The sequence below is a fragment of the Oreochromis niloticus genome, linkage group LG23, assembly GCF_001858045.2.
Source record: "Oreochromis niloticus isolate F11D_XX linkage group LG23, O_niloticus_UMD_NMBU, whole genome shotgun sequence".
NCBI lineage: Eukaryota > Metazoa > Chordata > Actinopteri > Cichliformes > Cichlidae > Oreochromis > Oreochromis niloticus.
The window spans coordinates 12,759,094-12,779,756 of NC_031986.2; the positions used below are offsets into that span (position 1 = coordinate 12,759,094).

The 20,663-nt window shown below is 40.6% G+C and overlaps 1 protein-coding gene across 2 annotated transcripts in view; it reads right to left on the minus strand.

Annotated features, from left to right (window-relative positions):
• Positions 1 to 20,663, minus strand: part of LOC100703109 (semaphorin-5B) — a 43,923-nt gene that overhangs the window by 22,408 nt on the left and 852 nt on the right. Inside the window, exon 2 of one of the 2 annotated variants that reach the window (XM_003455898.5) lies at positions 11,457 to 11,517. The gene's annotated coding sequence lies outside the window, so the exon portion shown is untranslated. Of the gene's footprint in view, positions 1 to 11,456; positions 11,630 to 20,663 lie in introns of those variants that run through there. The other variant, XM_013264503.3, reaches the window with a different exon arrangement.

A 20,663-nucleotide genomic window follows, 5' to 3' on the forward strand; every position in this document is an offset into this window, starting at 1 on the left:
GATGAGCCCCGGGCACAGAGCCAAACAGGAGGGTGTGCCACATGAAGGGTCGAATTCATTTTATATGAATCAGAATCTGCTCAAAGGTGATGATCTGATGGTGACTTTAGGCACAAAGATCAAAGGCTCTTTTATGTAGTTTACAAATTTCCATCCAGCTGGGTCAGACAAGTATCAGACTTTTGCTTTCTCGCGTGCAGCACACAGAGGGATACTGGAGGCAGCCTTCAAGATACTCTTTTAGGTATAAGTAAATGCAGCCACATACTAGCTGTAGCATACATACTGACGCTTTGCATACATACTGACGCTGGCAAGTTAGTTACAGGCTAACGTCTAATCCAAATGTGTTGGGTCTTTGTGTTTTCACGTGCACTTCTGTGGGGCTACGTCTAGAAAAGTTCACGGATGCCGCCCACGTGTAGAAATGGTTTACCTGTCCTGTCAGGATGAAGTGGATCAATGTAGGCATTGGGTCAGGCTGCTAAAGAAACAGCAGCAAGTCCAAAGAAGAGGCCACAATCTGACCCCCAGTGTCAGCAGATTAATTATTGCAAATACAGATAAATGTCACTTTTTGCTCACCACTGTGAGGTTGCTGACATGGGGACATCCAGGTCAAACATTCAGGTTTTCTACTCAACTTGAGCACTCAAAGCCCTTTACACAACATGCTTCATTCACCCATTCACAGAAGCTTTTTTTCCAAGTGCTTTCTATCTAACATTCACACTCCAATGGAGTGGACTTCCTGAGCTGCAGCCATCCAAAATGGAGGACCATACTGTAAAAAAAATGAATGCTTCCTATTTGTTTTTATTGTTTTAAAGGAAAAATGTCTGAATATAGAGAAATAAACTTGTTAGAAACCTTAAAAAGGCATTTTCTCATTTATTTAGAAATTCACAGACTGGAAACAGAGCAAGACAGGAGAGAAGAGTGACACCCACCAATAAAGGATGTTACTATCACTTTTCAGTAGCTGTATGCATTCATCAAGATATTTAACGTTTGCTAAATTTAAAAAAAATGTGGATGCAAACAAGGATAAAGACCTTTAAATGTTTTTGCATGTGAAATTACTCTGTGTATGAGCTCTGAAATGGAAAAAATGTCTTTTGAATCATCTAATAAATTTCAGTTTTAAGCTCCATTCCTGGACTGGCCAGTGAACCATTCGGATGTGAGCAAGCGTTTAAGTAGCAGCTGAAGACTAACTAAAGGAGACACCTTCACCATGAGAGCATGTGAAATGCCTGAATCTAGCTACACTGTCGCCTGAGGGTTAGGCGGTACTAGAGCACAAATTTGACTCAGAAAATGTCTGAGCTGAGTGATAAATGAGTTTATGGAAAAGGCCATAATGTTCCAACTATGTATTGAAAACTTTTGAACATCCTCAACACTACAGGGCAGCATATTTCTTGCCCATTCACAGTGGCTTCTTTTTCTTTAACCCTTAAACCAGTCTCAGTGCAGCTGCTACGCACTACAAAGAATGGAGGCGGTGAATGTCTGCCTGTCTACTGCTCACTGGGAGGACTGAATACGTGTGGAGGCAGAGGTTTTTCAGCCTGCTGGGTCTTACATTGCTGCTTAATGAAGCGACAGGAGCAGAGCCTCCACCGCTGGCCTCGCCTTTGTTACGGGGCCACGGTCCTCTCACCGCGCAAAGGCTGGCCAGTGAGAGGCCTAATGTTCTGGGGTTTGTCTATTCAGGCCAACGAGGGGGAGCGACAGTGGACGTCAGTCAGATTCTTCGGGGGCAGTAGGAAATGTGAGGACGCAGGCTCTCCCTTGGTGATTAGCCTTAGTTAAAGACAAAGAGCGCATATTCATCATCCTCTGTCTACATGACAAAGTGTGCTAGGACCTCTGTATGGTTTAGTTAAGTTTAGTCAAGTAACACCCAGACTCTTTAGACACACTATGAGCCCAACTAACTGCACTGATATTTTCCAGGAATGTTTTTAACTGTGCTTTAACAAAAGCATTGTGCTCCCTTCTTTGCTTCTGAGAGAAGGTAGTCACCTCTAATATGACCATGAAAGTTCACTTGTCGCCAACACTATTCCTAAGTACTGCCTCCCAAAGCTGTTTAGCTGTGGCTGTATATTTGTCCTGTTTGCACATCTTATATATTAAATGTACCCTGTAACAGGGAAATTTGATAAGTTCTCTCCAGAAATACCCTGATATTTTACAGTAAGCCTGCTAGTATCCACAATAAAACTTTCAGTTGATGCTGTGTAGAATATAAGCTTTACACTATGATGCTGTCAGCTGGTTGACTTTCATTAGAGTCTTATTTGAGTATTGCAATCTCCAACATCATAGCTGTGTGTCCAATCGTGTTTGTGAACTATAACAACATATTGCTAATACAGCTTCTATTCCTTGTACTGCCAGGTTACAGACTGTTGCTGCACCAACATTTTGACAGCTACAAAAGGTGGCCATACCAAATATTGACTGTACTGTACAGATTCCTTCTGTCTCTTATATACTGTAAATGTATACTGTAATGTTTAGTAAATCAGTGCGTCTCTTTCCCAATTTTCCTGAAAAATATAAAGGAATGAGTAGAAATGAGGGGTGGCTAAAGGCTTTTATTCAATACTGTATTTAAACAAACAAACAAATACTTTTTTTCTGAAATGTTTCAACATAAGTCATATGAATTTAACATAATCTGAAAAAAAAAGGTAAGCAGATTGCTGCCCCTCCCTGAGCCTGGTTCTGCTGGAGGTTTCCTGTTTAAATGGTAGTTTTCCTTCCCACTGTCGCCAAGTGCTTGCTCATAGGGGGTGGTCTGACTGCTGGTGTTTTTTCTGTATTATTTCAGGGTCTTTACCTTACAAATATAAAGCGCCTTAAGGAGACTGTTGTGATTTGGCAGTATATAAAAAACATTGGATTAGCTGAGTTTAATTGAAATCTGAAGTAAGCAAATGACCGCATCAGTACAGAGGACATATACTACACATAAAATAAGCAGATGGTCGTGTGATGCTTCTAAATGTGGTTTGAGTGATTAGATGTAATATTATGGACCCGACAGTGGCAGACGGACCTGAGCTACAGACTTTTGACTTTGTTATAGAAAGTTGGAAGTAAATTGCTTCAAAAATAAAATCAGAGAGCTGTTTTCCCAGAGACGGAGCGTGTCTGAACATTCATTCATTCGTGTAGCTGGCTGCGATAGAAAAACACCATATAGAAATAACAACTTGTGATGGGATTAGAAACACAGAGTCTGCAATTCATGTGACCGGTCCGTGTTTGGACTGTGTGGGAAAAAAATCCCCCGGGAACACAAAGTGAACATGTGACCACCACACTGGAGCAACACAGCCAGGATTTTAAGGCAGGGCCATGTCAGCAAATAAAGCTGAGGACTGGGCCGCCCTGTATCAACACAGCTAAGCATGACAGGTGTATACTCAAACCCCTGCTGCCTGCCGATTTGTCTCTCCTACTTCACTCTCTCCCTGTGATTCCTCTGCAACAGCAAAAGCTGATTCAAACATCTCGCGGACAAAACTACACACTACAAATCTAAGATGCTTGTGCGTCTGCTGAAACATGAAGAGAACTTCATTTTCCTGCAGCAACTCCAAAACCTCACACAAAGACATTAAACTGTAACCTGCACTCAAATTCTGCAGCAGTATTTAAGGCTGAATATTTTTTCTGTTTGCTTTTCATTTTATTGGGATGCCTTTTCACCATAGATATATTAGTAGATTACATTTGCTCTGGAATTGTTTCACGATTGCAAACTACTGTATTGATCGTTCTGCAGCTTGTTGAGGCAAGACTGAATGAAACTGCATCTGTTAAATATTTAAAGGAGATACACAGCAATGCAATCAAGCATTTGCTGCGTTATCACGTGACCATCTATATGGATCCAAACAAGCGGTTAAGGATTGTGCTCGTTACTAGCAAATGTGACATTGAAAGTAACTTCTCCTGACCAAAGTAGTCACTACAAGTGGCCTCAGAGTCATTAGCAGCACTAGCCTGGGAGACGGGTCTGTTGTCCATCACGTCCTGCGATGTAAACCAACCCTGCAAACAGAATCAGCTCGTGGCTACCTTCCACTTTCACATCTGTGCCCATATATAGACTCTTTATCTGCCATTGTAATTTACTTTGACATTTATTGCTGGCACTTGAGTTGTAGAAGTTTCTTAAGCTAAAAAAAAAAGAGCTTTATGTGGCAAAAAAGGTTAAACTAATTCCCCTTACACATTCACACCAAATGGCACTCAGAGTCAATACAGAGCTTATTAAATGTGCTTGAACTTTTCCTGCAGTACAGATAGTTTGATTCTTATATTAAAATCTATCATGATATATGCAGGCCACTTTAATCGGTATATCTTGGTTGGAGCCAGACTCTTACCACTGTTGGTTCCAGAACGGACTTAATTCTTCACGGCACAGATTCAACAAGGTGCTGGAAACACTCCTCAGGAATTCTGCTCCATATTAACACAGCACCATCACACAGGTGCTGCTGATTTGTTGGCTGCACATCCATGATGGGAATCCCCCATTCTACCACATCCGAAAGGTGCTCTATTGGATTGAGAGCTGGTGTGTGTCAGGACTATGAAGGCCATTTGAGTGCAGTGAACTCATTGTCATGTTCAACAGGTGATTTGAGCTTTTGAGGTGCTTCCAGCCATCAGAAGATGGGTACCCTGTGGTCATAAAGTGATGATCAGCAACAATACTCAAATAGGTTGTGGTAGATAAACAATGCTCGGTTAGAGTGTGGCCATGCACCATTCCAGCACTGATAGAAGGATGGATCCATGCTTTCATGTTTTTCACACTAAATTCTGAGTCTACCGTCCAAATGTCAAAGCAGACCAGGCAACATTTTTCCAATCTTGTGTTGTCCAATTCTGGTGAGACCGTGCAAACTGTAGCCTCAGTTTCCTTTTCTTCTGCTGTAGTCTAGATGAGTACCGCAACATTAACAGACAGAAACACAACAAAAATCAAATGTCTGGCACAGCAGAAGACCAAGAGCTTGTCCCTCAGAGCAAATCATCAAACGTTTGGAAATACTTTGGATTTAGGGCAAGTGATGTTAACTAATAATAAGTTACAGTGTCTGCACCATAACTTATTACAACTGCTTGAAAACGCACCATGAACTGCAGGATTATTAACGCATGAAGGCCAAGAGACACAACGCAATAGTTGCAAAAGTGAATCATCCGCCATGCACTCAGGCGTCCATAAAAGCAAGCCTGTACAGCGCGTCTGCATATCCATCCAGCTCACAAAGACCTATTGAAATCATCGAGGCAATCGCGTGCTATTTGGCCAAAGATATGTGTCCACTAAACATGGTGAGTAATGAAGGATCATCGTGGACAAAAGATGTTTTCCCCTCATGCAATTAATTTTCTAAATTGGCAAAACCGACATTGTACACAAACTATCATAATGGTTTGGAAAAAACTGGAGTGGAAGACTTTATATTTTGCTTCTAGGATGCACTCAATCATCAGTGCAAATCAAGTAAAAATAGGTTTTTGTGAAGATGTTTTAACTAACTGACTAACCAAGAAGTGCAGCACAATGTAAAAATGAAAGTAGTGCCTTGCTGATTTAATTTCATGTTAAGTTTTAGTAAAGTTCATTGTATTTACATATTTATGGTATTGAACATCAGCAGGATCGTACAGCACAATTAAAACATTTCTGTCACTAAAATGAAAGGATAAATAACTTAACTGTAATGTTAATATCAATCAGAATAACAGTGATAATCACAATCGTGCAGCTCTAGGTTATTTGCGTTACTGTTGCTTTCCTTTCAGGTTAAAGCAGTCTGGCCACTCTCCTCTGACCTCTGACATCAGCGAGGCATTTTCACCCAGAGACCTCCCGCTCATACTCAGAATGACCATGCCATGTTCAGAGTGAAAAATGTTGGGGAAAAAATTCCTTCTCAACAACTTTGCAGAAGTGACCCACACGGGGTATTATTACAAACCTTCAAACAGAGGCTGTGTCATGTCTTCAGAAGCCAGACAGTTTGTTTTCTTTCTCGGGTTGTTTGAAAATGTAAAAGTGACCCAGCAACTCCTTAGAAAAGTCAGGAAAAGTATATAAAAAAAAGTTCCCCCCCCCCGTTTTCCTTCCCCTTACACGCTACAGCTACACAAGTAGAAGCCGCTGATGTTTCTCCCCTGGTTCAACATTTAAGTGGAAATGTGTGTAGTGACACACTGACAAGTGTTTGGACAGAGCAGCAGTGCCTCTGCAGCACTTTGTCACAATTGTACAAACTTCACACAGCAGAGGCCTTTGTCAAATCCTCCATTTTTCTTTCTGGACTCTTTCCCTGCTGCTTTTTATTGTGAGATTTCTTGAATATAGTGATTTTTTTTTCTGTTTCTGAGCAACAACTACTTCTGCTGATGCCAGAGTGATTCGCAGTGGTGTTCATGCAAAATTTAAGAAACATGGAACTTCCCCTCGCCTCTATTTGAGGAGCCATGCAAGCTCACTTTGACTTTTTCCTCTTAGAAGAACTAAACAAGCGTATCCCGGAGAACTTAGGAGGACTCTGATAGAGGCCAAAGAGATGCCCCCTTCATGGAGTGTGGGCCCAGAGCTTGAGTTGACTCTAAGTAAAAAAACAAGTCATGGATGAACCTCTTTTGTGAGCCATGTGACCGGCAGGTTATTAAGCTTTAATACGTCAGCTCGGCAACTGTGAAGGGGCCGTTTCCTTTTCTGTCAGCATGAGTAACCTCTTCCCTCATTTCTTGCAAAACAGCTATTATAGGTAATTATCCATGTCGTGATCTGCCTACAAAAAGACGCACTACAGAAGACCTTGAAACTGCTTTTTAGCACTTCCGCTACACCGGCTACAAACCGAGCACCCGACAACACTGGGTGCGCGCGTTAAGTGTGCTTCATTAAAATCCAGACAAGTCCTCTTCACGGAGGAACTCTATGACAGCGAAATTAATTACGAGTAATTATTTCTTCATTCAGAAGCCCTGTAATTTGTTCCTGCGTGGCATCAAAAATAAAAGGAGGGAGTCCAGCATCTGACCCTTGTATATCAGCCTCTTGTCTAAACTCTCTCCACCCGAATTTTTGGACAGCGTCCAACTATCATGAAAAGAAAGAGTGAACACCAACCCCCCACCCCACCCCACTACACCCCACTACAAAAAAAACAACAAAAAAACTGGATTCCAAAGTCCAAATTCCTCCTTGAGTAAAAAAAGAAAGAAAGGACAACATCAAAACACTGAATCAGATTGCTAAAATTTTCTTTCTGACTGCAGCTCCTGCTCGCCCTCACCTATAAGGAGCACTGATATTGATTACCAATGAAGTCAGTTGATGGAGATTTGTTAGCTGGAGCAAATGGACACTGAGAGGGCACCCAAAGTCCCTCCATCAAAATATTCAGAGAGGACCATTTCCGAGGCAGTGTTCTCAGCTCCTTCCTACCGGGGTGAATGGCCTCTCTGTGCAACCTGCCAACTATCTGCCAATGGCTGCTCTCTTTTACAAGTGAATAGACTGAGTTTAGCCACAGTTAAAAAGACACACTAACGTGCCATGGCTGCGCCACAATGGCCGCCCGGGTAATTTGCCAAACCTAATGATGCCGGTTTGGCCCGGGCGAGAGGAGGTAGAGAGCAGGAATCCTAAAGAGGCACACAGCTGCACTGATCCCTCTCTTCCTATCTCTCTCCTCGCTCCTCCCCGTCTCCCTCCGTCCTCTTATCATGATCTCCATTTCTTTTGCTTTGCTTTTTTGCCAGATGACACGACTGGGATGTATAACCAAACACGTACAGCTGCAATCACTCTCTGTCAATACCCGCTGCCCCACTTGAAGGGAGCCGCTCTGTCAGTAGACATGATTGAAGATTATTGGTTGGACAGCTCATTCCCTGTAACATGAATTTCGATGTGAAGCCAGGGTGATGGAAAAATCACAGAAAACAAACAGGAAAAAAAAGAAAACGGCATCCCATGGCCTTAGCTACGCTTGAACGGCACAACAACAATTTATTTCACATTTTTATGCATCAAACTTGTAGTTTTATCCATTAAGCAGTTGTTGAAGAGTTGTGGTGTCACTGATCAAGATGTTTATATCAATAATTGGTTAAATTACAGCTACATTATAGCTACTTTAATGCCAACCGAAATGCCATCTGCTCTATCAAGAGATGCATTTTTTATATACTTAGCTCTGAATGGCAAAAAAGTTAGTTCATGTAGTATGCATGACTGCTAATGATTATCTCAGAGTGGATGATGCAGAAACGGAGCTCTGCTCTAATGCTTGTATTGATCTAAAATTTTTAAAAGACAGTAGTTGTGTTTCACTTCACGGCAAGACTGATAATCAATATTTAAGGAGCTGTGCAGAAGCTACAAACACTCTTGATATGGAGGAGATGGTTTGCAAAGGTGCCAAACTGTGCCAAGAGTGCTAACCACCACACAACAGGGGTATTCAGCTGCATGTTAAGTTAATTTGTGATTCTAAATTACATCTAGGGTTGAATGTGGGCGTCAGTGTTAGGCCTGTGACAAAGTGGTGAGCTGGCCAGGGTGTACCCTGCCTCTTGCCCTGTGACCTCTGGGACACTCTGAATTTGGAAGGCAGAAGATGGATGCATTCAACAAAAGTCCACCCATAAAGAAAAGAAATACATTAATTCACATGTTATAAGAGTGCAGACAGCACTGATGTGTTAAATTGTACACATCCTTTATGAGTGTTTTAACATTTGGTATTAAAATCTTTTCCTCCAGGTGTCCAGTTGAACTCTGTGTACAGATTTTCCTGCTGGATGTCAAATCAGCTTAATAAGGAAGGGCTAGATGAGAAGGTGAAGAGAAATGTGCCCCAGACCGCCTCGGCAAATAGTCTGAGTGATCTGATCACAGAGAGTCTTAGCGCTTGTTTACATTTGTATTGACTACTGTCCACTTTTGATCTGATCAGCCAAGATGAACTTTAAACTCAAGTGTTAACAGAGTTTAGATTACAAAGTGCAGCTGCCAAAACAAATCATAGAGATCAATCCCCATCTCTCTAATCTGTATTAAGAGTTCCTTCACATACTAAACAGTCATCTGTAGACAAAGAGCAGTATTCAGGCATAGAAAACATTCAGAAGAATTTCAGAAAGAACATTATTTGATGAACTTCCAGCACTGAAAATCAATCTTGCCCAACAAGTCTACCAGGACTGAAGCAGACTGCTGGTCACAGAGCTATAGTTGTTGTTATTATACTATTTCTGGCCTGGTTGGAGGAGATTTGTACAGTACTGGTAGTAGTAGTAGTAATTGTAGACACCATGGCCATAAGTGCAGTCAAAACAAACTACTGTCAGACTCTTCCAAGCAATGCCTAGTGATTTGACTGGTAGACGACAGATGGTGCACAACGATATGTTGGCAAATTAATAAAGTCTATCTAGATGCCAATCCACCCAAATTTTTCTCCCAAAAAAATCTTATTCATGCTGTAATGAAATACCAAATGACAGCCAGCCTTTATGGTCAAAAGATGTAAAATAACGAAATTAATATTATGTCTTGGACCTCAACTGATTTATGAATGGGCCGATATTAGCCAACAAATGAAATGAAATTTAAAAAGTAAAGAAGAGATATAAGAAACTTTAACCATGTTATGAGGATTGATGTTGCATAGTTTGTCCACCAGAGGGCACTCTGCAAACTACCCTGTAACACACGTGATTGGAACGCCACAAACACAATAACCAGAACATCTGAACAGAGTTGGGCAGAGTGTAACGCTTGAGTGTAGGTATTTGGCTACATAGAGGGGTTTGTCAACCTACGCAAAGGTGCTGGCCCTCCAAAAACCAAATTGGGTGTAGCTCAACTCTATGTCAGTCAAAAGTTGATTGGTTGACAAGCCAAAGGAGTGACAGGAGAAGCGTGAAAAAACATCAAAGACGGGTTTCACTTTGTTCGTTATAACCTTGCTCGTCTCCATGGCTGACCAATGGTACAACAACAGCACAAGCAATAGTAGCCCTTGTTGTACCACAAACTTGGACACTGCCTCCATCTGAGAAGAGATGATCTCTGCAGGTAGACGGGCAGCCTGTAGCTCCCTACAGTCTTCAGAGAGACATGCTGAGCTCATAAAGGAGTACATAAATAACTACACAATAATTTTAGGGAAATCTTTTTCTGTTTCATGTGACCTACAGATAAAAATATTGCCTGTTATATCTGACTTTTAAATCACCAACTACTGATATTGGTCCTAAAAGCCCTATATTGTTAAAGCTACTGCGTTCTACATATAAGCCCTTTACTGATAAAACTATATTCCTAATGAATCCATTTTGCAATCACCAACATTTTGATTAGCAACTTTAATTTCATTCATAGTAACTGATTAAAATGACTCGTAAATATCTTACTCCCCAAAACTGTGCACGGCAAATACAAACTGAGTTAATATTATTATTCCAAATACGACTGTCTTGGGTTTTGAATTTCTTGGGTGGCTGACAGTCTGAGCATTTTAATTACTAATCCACTGCACATAACCGATGCTGCTGTCATGGAAAATCTCATAAGACCTGGTCCTTATAACCCACCAGAACATATTTGTGAAAATTATCATGGCTACTATTTTCCACTAACGACTAATTTCCATAAATGATGCTCAAAGTGTAAAAACACCCCAAAGACATTAATCAGCAAACTGTTGGTGCTGTGATTAACTAGATGACAGCATGATGTCAGTAATTAATTGAAGAGTAAAAGGCGACTAATTGCAATTTTAAATATAAATAAATAAGAATGCTGCTCTGTGGGAAAACATCAAACAGGAACATTACACTCGCACACGTGCAACATGTGGCTTTTGCTTCAGAAAGGCTTCATTACTGAAGTGGAAAAAAAACCCCAAACCCACACACACATTCAGACATAATAACCCAGACTAAGGGTATTGATCCAGGGCTGGGAGTTTCCTCTGTCTCCCCTGCTTCTCTCCACCCCATTCCTCTGTCAGTTTTAGCACTTATGCCTTAACCAGAACAAAGGAAACATCCACTACACGTTACACAAACACATCCCCACATGTAGTCTCCAAAGTCACAGCTAGGGTGATGTACGCTGAAGATGAGCGAGGGGGGAAAAAAAGAGAGGAGGGGTAGGTGAAGGGTCATATTATAGATGATTAGAGAAGAAATGAGCCCGCAGTGACATGAAAACTGACAGGCAGGCAGAAAAAAAACCAGGCAGAAAAAAGTAGACACAAAGACAGAAAGGACAGGACAACACAAAAGAATAAGCAGTTGCAGTGATGGAGCCAATCTCCGCATGGGATACGTGAAAGCAATGCACACACGCCGCACAAATATCACACAGAAGAAAATAAACTTACTAGTTCACCATCAGCACCAGACAGATTCGGCAGATGAACGAGCGTGGCACAGATCCCGGCGCTTCACATGGTGGGAGAGAGCGCGAGACAGAGAGACAGAGAGAGAGAGAGAAAGGAAGAGGAATGAAAAACAAGAGAGGGAGAACTTGTTACACATCGGCACACAGTGGCACGCTGACCAGAGAGTGTGCAGGGAGGTGAGGGGAGGTAAAGGGGTGTGTGAGTGTGTGTGTGTGTGTGTTTGTGATGGGGGAAAATAAGGGAGGGGGGCAAAGAATTTCTATTTGTGCAGAGCAAACTGTTAACTCAATAGACAGAGATGTTCTGCCCTGTGTGAGATCCAGTTTTAGATTCTCTTAAAGAATTAGGTCACAGTATGGCGGGAGCCGGCTTGAGCATTTGAATTAGTTGTGGTTTGTCCCTATTACAAGCTCAGTATTGCTGTGCTTTTGCACTGCATTTAAGACTGATGACTTATCGACATGTCCTGTTATTTACTAATAGTCACCTCAGACTGATGCACTGATGGAGAGTAGCTGATTAGCAGACAAAGTAACTGCAGACCAACACTTCTTTATGAGTCCTAAAGAATAATCGAAAATACTGAGCTAGCATCTTGAGCATAGAGTGTATATAAAATATAGACATCATCACTGTGGTGTCACCTGTTGATTAACAACAGGAGTGTTTAAGGTTTTTCAAGCTGGGATGTATCTGACTGTGAAAATGAGAACGCCGCTTGATTTAAGGATGGGCATGTCGTTAGCCAATGAGCATGCCCGGGATAAACCTCCTTTCTGGCTCTGATAATAACCATAATTTACAAAATGTACTTGATGTTTTGTTCAGTGGTGGACCAACCAGAAACACAATCCTCTGCTTTTAAGGCAGATTCCACTTTGGCTTCACTTTTCAGACTTGGAAGCTACGTGCATGTTTTATTCAGTCTATAATCTTAAGCTAAAGCAAATGGCATGTAAATGCACACCTTTAATCTTGAGTTAAAGGGGCTGGCTTTGGATGAAAGCAGCCATACGCCAAATCAATCGATCATCTTATCATGCAAGCACAAATAACTCAAAAGCTGGTGAAAATCATGATTCCCAGATAGTATTGGTAAAATACATTAAAAGGCCAAAACAAGCAATAAGAAAGCTGAGCACAAGCCCACCATCGTGATCAATGGTAAATGGACTGGTACTTACATAGCTCTTCTTTCCTTTAACTGAGCACTCAAAGCCCTTTTGAGCACTTAAAACACTAGGAGTGCTCAAGAGATAAGAGTCCCGCTGTTGCACTTCTCTCCTTTGCCCTCTTTCATGTGTGCTCAGTGGAGCAGAGGAAATACATGTGGTGAAACGGTGAGCAGAGGAGAGCAGCAAAACATAAGCAGAGACCTCGCACGGAAATCAGATGAAAAAGGTGCACATAATGGGTGAGCAGGTAGGTTTCCAGAAGGCAGCAAAGCAGAAGGCAGACTTCCAGAATCTGACTGGGACACCTGTCAATCAATGTGACCACACCCCTAACTCAGTTATGAAGGTGGATAAGTTATTTAAAAAATGCCCTTTTATTGTTGTAAATTTGAGCATTTTAACATGGTTTGAAACCACCTTAAACACACACCTAGTGTTGCTGGGTTTGCTATATTATATAGTGTGGCAGAAACAATCAGCAACAGATAGATAATGGATGATAGAAAAATGTTTAAATCTGGATTTGTATGGTGAGTCACTTCTATCTGAGAAGCATTCTGAAGTAAAAGAAAATGTGTTTACGGCAAAACCTTTTACGTTAGTGCTAAGAATTAAAACGCAGCGACGCACGCACTCTCAAACTAACTATTTATGCTTTAATCAGCAGGCACAAAGGCAGACAAAAAAGAGGTTAAGTGCTCTCAGCTACATCTGAAATCATCTGGATACTAAAGTGAGACTTGGTGTTGGTTGAACACAGCTGCAGTCGCACCGATGTGTAAATGAATCAGGAGACAGAGTCAACACCAAATTCCATTAGTTCAGACAAACATTTTGTTTGCCTAAACAAAGAAATCCAGACTTCCCTCTTGAGAGACCCGATGCCCAGCAGAAAACTGTGATAACATCCGCTAATAAATTTAACTTACTGTGACCCATTAAGGGCAAAAAAGTTCAAACACAAGCACGAGTACCTTTTCAACTGAATACGAATACTTTAAATACTCTAAAGAAACTAGCTGTGGATTTTTTTGTTAGCTGTAGAATAATTAGAGATCAAGTCAGAAAACATGAGCCTAACTCTTTAACTCTTGATGCAGTGAATAAATTTGATATTGACAGCTGTGAGTCAGCCTCATTTTCCCATCAGGCTTTACAGAAACTTCATCCAGTGGATGTTAGAGGCGGATGGATCAATCCAAATATCGATAGTTGATACCACTGGTATCTTGTTGTCACTGGTCTCAGATCGATAACAGTGTGATAAGATTGATGCTTATCATACCCCGAACACACTCTATGAAAAATATCTGAACCTGTTTTATTAGTTACTTGTTAGTTAGACAGTTACTTGGTATCGGATCGATACCAGAGTATCACTAGTGGATACCTGGGAATTACACTTGCCTTTGGCAGCTCAAATGAACATGGAAGTAAGCAATGAGGAGTGGGAGGAATGTCCGGAGAGTAGGGCTGGGCCATATTATACCTTTCACGGTAATACTGGTACAATGTTAGGCAACGATAAAGAAATGAAATATTGCGCTAGAATATAGGTAAAATGTGCATGCGCAGTGCCTTTGTTTTCATACGCTTATATATAGATAGATAGATATAATTTATTTTGAACATGCAAATATAATTGAAATAACAACAGAAAAAAATCAAAAAACAAAACTTAAAAATCATCAAGTTTTCATGTATATATCTATGTCTACAGAATGTGTGTGCTCGAAAAGGAGTAGGAATTTTTGTATTGATGTACTTGTCTTGATTTCATCTGTACAGGTGTTCCACACACTAACTCCTCTGACTGTAATGCTCTGATATTTTACATTTGTCCTTACTACTGGCTTGCTGAACATAAGGATTCCTCTCAGGTCATGAGTATTTGGTCTTATCTGGAGCAAGTTCTGAATGATGTGGGGCAAAGATTTATTCACTGCTTTGTACATTGTTTGCGCAGTTCTGAGGTCAACCAAATCTTTAAATTAGAGAATATTTAATTTGATAAAAAGTGGATTTGATGGTTCTCTTGAAGTAGTTTTATTTATTATCCTTATTGCTCTTTTTTGCAGAATGTATATTTGATGGGTGTGTTTTATACGTGTTTCCCCACACTTCCACACAGTATGTCATGTACGGGAGTATAATAGAACAATAGAGAGTATATAATGATGTTTGATTTATGAGATCCTTGACCTTATAGAGAATTGCCAGAGACTTCGATATTTTGCCTTTGATATGAGTAATGTGGGGAATCCAGGATAGTTTGTGATGTATTATCACACCAAGGAATTTTATTTCAGATACTCTGTCTAATTCAGTGTTATTTATTGTCAGTTTACTGTTAGTAGAATAAGTGCGATTCCCAAATATTATGAATTTCGTTTTGCTCAGGTTCAATGTTAATTTATTATGGTCAAACCAGGTCTTCAGATTATTTAATTCATTTTCTAGTTCATTCAGAAGTTGTTCCAAGTTACTTCCACAGCACAGTAAGTTTGTATCATCCGCAAATAATATTATTTTCAAAGACTTTGAAATAGCACATATCTCATTAATATACAATATGAAAAGCAGCGGCCCCAAAACTGATCCTTGGGGAACCCCACACACAACAGGTTTCAGTTCTGACTCCATGGCATTTATTTGGGTAAATTGTTTATGGTTTTTAAGGTAACTGTTAACCCATGATAATGCCACCCCTCTGACCCCATATGTACATAGTTTGTTAAGTAAAAGGGACCAAAGAAGCTGACTCAACAAACAATCGGCGTAGCTTTAAATAGCTGCATGCCTTATGACAAAGTAGCAAAGGCTGGGAGGAACTAACTAACGCAGTGATGCACTGTTTAGCCAGGGATATGATGCTCATTCAGCATGTGGAAAGAGAAGTCAATTATATCGTCAGTTATATTGTTATCGCAAATTTTCAAATATATAATAAAAATTTAAAATTTAAAATATATAATATTGGCCATATTGCCCTGCCCTACTGGAGAGTATACATAACTGTTCAGTTACGAGATACAGGCTTATACAATTAATTACATTACCATAGACTATCGGCTACACACTCTCTCCCCTGATATTCCACCTGTCTGTCATCGATGCAAATCCACCACTGGTAATTTGGCTCATTCTTTCTGGTCATGTAGTTATTGGAAGAGCATTTTTTACTGTTGCTCTGAAGCATTTGTAAAGAGCTGGGAACCAGACACATTTACAGCTATCCTTGGGGTGACCAGCTCTTTGACGTGTGTTAATAAGTATGAACAGATTGCAATCCGCTTTGGAATGGGAATTGCAAGAAAGTTAATAGTACGGCAGTCGGGTGGAAAAAAAAAGACTCTGCACTCACATTTGAGCTTTGGATGGGAAAAATTGTAAATATGTTGCATCTGGAGAGACTGAGGCTTCTCAGTGATATGAGACTCAATATATTTGAGAGATCCCAGCATTTTAATGGCATTTTTGAATGGGGAAACTTAGTATGCTGTGTGTGTGTGTGTGTGTTTGCTTGTGTCTTTACTGGGAAATACTCGAAGAAATAAAAAGAGGTAAGGGTATTTGTTTGAATAAAAATGCAGAAATCTACATCCAGTGCAGGAAATAAGATATACATTTTCCAATTCAACACGCAGCGTCTTTAAATTACAACCTTAGAAATGGCAATGCAGTCCAATCTTTCTGTTGTATTAATTTACATCTAATATCTTTGATGTTCCACTCTCCACCGCTGTGTGCTTTATGATCTTCGCCCGTCCAGGTTCCTTCAAACTTAGAAGCATAATCACATTCTTTCTGTCATTCCTGAAAGGTTTTTTGCTTCCTTATACATGTGTGATATTTGCTTAAGCAAGCGAACACAGCTGCTGGCATGCTATGGACAACTTGCACCGTGCTGCCACTGACCACTGCTGAGTACAGGAAAGGCCGAAACCCACCCACCATAAAAATTCTGGGCATATCTAAGTACATCATGAAATTTAAGGACTAATAAATGGAATGCAAAAAGGCATAAATGATCGCAAATACTGTTTCTATCGTTAAAATGATAAATACAGAAATCTTCTGGCTGTAATGAGCCTGATCAGCCAGCTGTATGACGGACCAAGATCAAATAGCTCTCCTATGGATGCACACCATCATATCTGCGCAGTGCTTTACCAGCTCTGTGCGGACGCTCTATCAAGCCAGCAAGCAGGAAATATGACAGCTCCTCACACTGTTGACAGAGACAGCAGCCAGGCGCGGCTGTACAAGTGGTTGCCAATCTGATAAGGTGAAGGGGTGACCTCCTGTTCAGAAATTAATGGCACCAATAAATCAAACACACTGAAAAACGACAGGCTCGTTTAGCTTCTCGTGCGCCCGGCGGAGCCTAAGAGACAAATAACACTGTCCAGCCTCATCCCCAACTTTAACAGGGCAGGATATTCATCTCTCCCAGCCTCAGTCTCACCACAGCGGAGAACCAAACCCCCCACCACCGCCACCACTACCACCACCACCCCACCCCCGGAGAGGATGAATGGCTCGCTCCTGTGCAAACTTCAGGATGACCTCCTCCGGCTGTGTTTTTGCAGCCCCTCCTGTCAGCGCTGAGGCTGAAAGATTGCAGGCACAGTGAGGCGGCAGGGGCGCCCTCAGCGAAAGCCGAAGCAGCACCGGTGAAAAACGACCGGCTCGGAACATTATAGAGGACAGTGGGCTTTGGGTGGGGGCTAAAAGACAGCCAACAAACTGTCAGCTAAACAAGTGAATATGAACTTCTGTATCACCTTGAATATAATGGCTGAAAGCGCCTTCAGTGGCTTGGGATTCCCAGCATTCTTGAAAAGCATCTTAGTCTCAGTGTATTTGCTATATTAAAGTTTAGTATGTGGTACGTTTGAACATTTTTGCACATATTTGCTCACTTTTTACCCCCTTTGATGAACATTTAATCATTTAACCTGTTGTTAATTTGAAATTGTTGCATAAGTAAGTCAACTTGAATACAATTTTTAAATGCTATGCCATTCAGAATATGCATATTCTTACTTATGAATGTGTCTATTTTATGTCTGCAAAAACTTCAACTAGCAGCTTAGGTTGACCGAGCAAAAGTCAGTGGATTGATCCCCAACTACTACAATCCATGTGCTTCATTGGGCAAGATACTGAACCTCAAGTTGCCCTAGATGCATCCATCTGAGTGTGTGTGTGTGTGTCTGTGTGTGTGTGGGTGTGTGTGTGTATGAATGTTCGATAAAAGCTTGGGTGAATGAGACTTTGAGTGCTCAAATTGAATAGAAAGGCACTATATAAGTGCCACTCTGTTTACTGTTGGATAAATATGCGCTCATAAGTTTAGAAGAACTTTATTTATCCCATATTTGGAAATTCTGGCATCATTATGTCAAAATTTTTCTGAAGTTCCTGTTTAGAGGCGTCATCAGTGCTTGTGAAGTCAAGCAAAATGGTTCGATAACAAAATAAAAACCTATTTTTTCCATGTTTTTGTGTCTTTGATCTCAGAATATTTTCAGATTCTCTTCTTACAAATTGAATTTGTATTATTTTATATATTTTAACTTCATAATATTAGACAATATTCCATTTTTGTACCACTTTAATATCAGGGCAGCTCCAGGATGTTATTTCCTTGTGAATTTACAAAGTTAATCTCAGAAAATCTGAGTTTTTCTTTAAATATTACACAACTTTTTTTAACCTATGTTTCTGAATTAATGTGCTTTTATGCACTCGTTATCCACTCCTGTGTTTATGTGACCTGTGGTACTTGTAGCTGAACTCATGGAAATTAGATCTTGGCGTTGGTTACATTTAGTAAAATCAACTTCAGGAGCTCAAACTAGCAAACTTATTTTCCAGTCATGCACACTGACATCTGTCCCGCAGCTTGCCTGAGGTATTAGAAAGCATTATTTCCACTGTCAATTAAACTGCCAGTTATGTTCAAGATCAACTTATTGATCATTTTGTTGATAAGAAATCTATCACGGAGCAAAACTAAATTTGCCTATAATCACATTTCCTCCAAACTTATTAGCAAATATTAGCACTGAATATCACAATATCAACACTCTAATATTGTCACAATCAGTTCATCCAAACACTCCAGCCAATCCCCAATGGGCTCCATTAATCAAAGACCAGCTGCAGAGGAGGGCTACAGTGGTAACCCAACAACTCTTAACCCCCAAAACCAGCGCCACCGCCACCCCCCACCTCCACCACCACCACCCACGTCACCGCCTTCAATGGACTCCTTGTGCAGCACATAGGGCTCCACTGTGAAGCACGTCTGCGTGTCACAAAGAAATATTGACACTTCAAACATTCAGCTCGTTCCGTTTTAAACACTGGCAGTGTTGATTTTTGAAAACCCTGCAGTCACCGAGGTTTACCTTTCTACTGGAGCTATAAAACAAGACACACACACAAGAAGAAACGGGGGCTAGGTCCAGTTTAGAGGTTAGAGAAGAAACCCACTGACACTTACAGTGAGTCACTGAGCAACATTCTGGGAAATTTGCTAAAATCAGATCTCAAACACATGTAGATTAGCATAAATTGTGTTTGGGCCCAACCTAGATTAGCATGCAGCTGGTCTTGTTCTGTCAAAAACAGAGTCTGGCAGCTTTTAAAATATCATGTTTACTCTTCATATCTTGTTTATTTACTTGTGCAGAAATAGAAATGCAAAAATGAGAGATGGTTTTAGCAGCTGCAAACTTTTTTTGCTATTTATCGGGTAAACTTCGGGAGGGTAAGCATCTCTCACAGCGGCACGAAACCTCTTACCGAAATTCACATGTCATCCAAAGGTCGCTCCTTTCATTTCCAGAACAAGATAAAAATGTGTTTAAGAAAACTTTCTGCTATTCCTCATAATTACCACCATTGTCCTACTGTCCTACAATACAAGGCACAAAATGCAGAGATTTTTATCAAGGTTTTTTAAATAAATAAAAGTTAGGCACACAGACACAGTCTCAGTCTGTCCATCAGGGCCTCGGGAATAAACTTGCTCATTTGCTCTTTTTCCACTCCAGCCCAACCTCATGACACTGTGGAGGTCTGTGGGTAACACATTCAGGGATCCAATTTAATGATTTAATGCCACTTGCATTTCAGGGGTTATACATTAGCAGCAGAAGGGCTGTTGCATATAGTCAGGGATCTGAGAAGCCCTGTCTCTATTTAGTGCTGAGGCAGAAAGAAAAATTAATTAGCAACTAAAACTTATTTATTTGAGTATTATATAGCAATAAACACATTTAATACTTCCTGCACAGTCTAACTGTAAAGCTTGTCATAGATTTGACATGTTTGACTCCGCTGCCTGCTGTAAGTCACACATTTAACCCAGCAGTAATCATAATAATGATAGCAGCACGTTCATGTTTACCAGTTAAAGTATGGTAAACTTAGAATCTGAACAGTCTGTCTGAAGGAAATATCTGTTAAGTTCTTGACCTTTTTTCCTTCTTCTGTCACATGGATCTCTTTTTATTCGGTGCAGTTCGATTCAGTTTTATTCATAGCGCCAACAACAGTTGCCTCAAGGTGCTTTATATTGTAAGGTAAACACCCTACAATAATACAGCGAAAACCCCAACAATCAGACAACCCCCTAGGAGCAAACACTTGGTGACAGTGGGAAGCAAAAACTCCCTTTTAACAGGAAGAAACCATTGGCAGAATCAGGCACATGAACAAGTTTTTAGCATCACTCTGAAACAGGATATTTCTAATTTTAGAGATATTGTGCAAATTCAAAAAAGCAGTCCTATAACCTAACCTTATAACAACAACAATACAATAACCACCTTGTGTTTCTGCCCCATCTTCAATGACAGCAACAACAACAACAACAACAATAGTGCAGGCAAGACGGAAGTCATGGTGTGCTCTCCTCCCAAGGCGGTGCTACAAAAATTGTTTTAATGTATTTTTGCAGTGGTTTGCAGTTGTCTGCAGTTTGTTTGGCTGGTAC